Source organism: Octodon degus, unplaced genomic scaffold (assembly GCF_000260255.1).
Source record: "Octodon degus isolate 3935 unplaced genomic scaffold, OctDeg1.0 scaffold00184, whole genome shotgun sequence".
NCBI lineage: Eukaryota > Metazoa > Chordata > Mammalia > Rodentia > Octodontidae > Octodon > Octodon degus.
In genome coordinates, this window is record NW_004524760.1 from 346,540 (window position 1) to 347,874 (window position 1,335).

At 49.2% G+C, this 1,335-nt stretch overlaps 1 pseudogene; it reads left to right on the forward strand.

Annotated features, from left to right (window-relative positions):
* The first annotated feature begins 377 nt into the window (after positions 1–377).
* Positions 378–1,040, forward strand: LOC101587384 (annotated as a pseudogene).
* Positions 1,041–1,335: the final 295 nt, after the last annotated feature.

Here is a 1,335-nt window from a genome sequence, read left to right on the forward strand (position 1 = left end):
ATTATTTTTTTTTTTGGTAGAACCGGGGATTGAACTCAGGCCCTTGCACTTGTCAGGGAAGCGCTTATTCCACTGAGCCATCTCCCCAGCCCTATTTTTAAAATTTTAATCATTTATTTGGTACAGGGTCTCGTTAAGCAGCTTGGATTTACAGTCATCCTCCTGTCTCAGCCTCCCCAGTGCTGAGATTACAGGAAAGTGTCACCATGCCCCATTGTGGAACCTGGCGCTGGAACAGTATGCCCAGGGTTCCAGGGCCAGCACCACATGCAGTGCTGAGGATCAAACCTGGGTCCTTGCACTTGCCAAGCAGGCACTCAGACTGCTGAGCTGACTCCCTAGCCCTACATGGGTTTCTTTCAAACCTTGTGAAACCCATGGAGCCCACAACAGCCTATCCACTTTTCAGGGGCACCTTCTCAACTGTCTTCCCCCATGAGGCCATTGATCTAAGTGACCTCTAACTGGTCCCGGACAACCAAGAAGTTTTCTGCCATCCCAGGACTGACCAGTGCCTGATCATGGAACTTGGGGAGCCCCAGGCCCATGTGCAGAGAGAAGCAGCTATGTGGTATCATTTTGAGGATGTTGGCCGCGTGCAGGGGAGACTCCTGCAAGTAGCGTCTGTGCAGTCCTTGATTCTGGAGAGCCTGGCCTTGAGGGGCTGCTGCCAAGAGGCCTTGGTCCTCTCTGGCAAGCAGCAGGTAGCTAAGGAAAACCAGCAGGCAGCCAAGGACATGACAGTGCATCAAGCCTTGCTGCAAGTGCCTCCCTACCAGACTGACCTGTTAGTCACCTTCAATCATCACCCCTCTGACAACAGGTCATCTCTTGTCCCTCAAAATGTCACTTCTTTCCTGGAACCTAGGTCTTTCTTTTTCTTTTTTTTTTTTTGGCGGAACCGGGGATTGAACTTAGGCCCTTGCACTTGCCAGGGAATTGCTTATTCCACTGATCCATCTCCCCGGCCCCTGGGTGACTTTCAATAGCTGATGACCAGCCTGACCCTTCATGATGCTCATATCTTTGGTCCCCAGTAAAGATACTGATACAAACCAGGTGTGGTGGTGCATGATTGTGATCCCAGCACTTGGGAGGCTGAAGCAAGAGGATCATTGGAAGTTTGAGACCAGCCTGGGCTACAAAGTGAGCTCAAAGCTAGCCTGAACTGCATAGCAAGACCCTGTCTCAAAAAGGGAAAAAAAAAAAAAAAAGATGCTAAAACACTACATGATACTGCTAAGGATTTAGTGATGCAGTTCTGGGAGGGAAAAAAAGAGGTTCAATACTTGGGTTTCCTATGCATAAACACAAGACATTTCTCTGCAGAAATAA